The sequence below is a fragment of the Pocillopora verrucosa genome, unplaced genomic scaffold, assembly GCF_036669915.1.
Source record: "Pocillopora verrucosa isolate sample1 unplaced genomic scaffold, ASM3666991v2 scaffold_62, whole genome shotgun sequence".
Taxonomy (NCBI): Eukaryota; Metazoa; Cnidaria; class Anthozoa; order Scleractinia; family Pocilloporidae; genus Pocillopora; species Pocillopora verrucosa.
In genome coordinates, this window is record NW_027078188.1 from 37,323 (window position 1) to 37,698 (window position 376).

Genomic DNA, 376 nt, shown 5'->3' on the forward strand with positions numbered 1-376 from the left:
CGCTGCTCATTGAGCAGCTCATATATTAAACTGATTTTTGGAACTGGGCTGTGGAAAAGAGGCTTGCCTCGTCCCAGCCACGGGTTGCCTCGGTATAGCACTACCTCCGAGTGCGGCCCACTTCCCTCTGGGGAAGACACATTCACCCCCACCCAAAGTCAAAGGTACAGCACCCCTTTATGCTTACAGGCGCCCCCCCCGCCCTTAGAGGGGGCAGAGGTGAAAGAGGGATGATAATTCAGACAACAGACAATGGCAGGAACGGCCGCTGGCCTACGTTTTCTGAAGTGCGCAAAGCACTACCACAAGGACCTAGGGGTAAGTGGATTTTTTCACCGAGGGCAGACGCTGAAAAAGCATACTTACCTGACGCGGG

The 376-nt window shown here is 54.5% G+C and overlaps 1 pseudogene; it reads left to right on the top strand.

Annotated features, from left to right (window-relative positions):
* On the top strand, positions 1-126 carry LOC136278852 (U2 spliceosomal RNA; annotated as a pseudogene).
* The last annotated feature ends 250 nt before the right edge of the window (positions 127-376 follow it).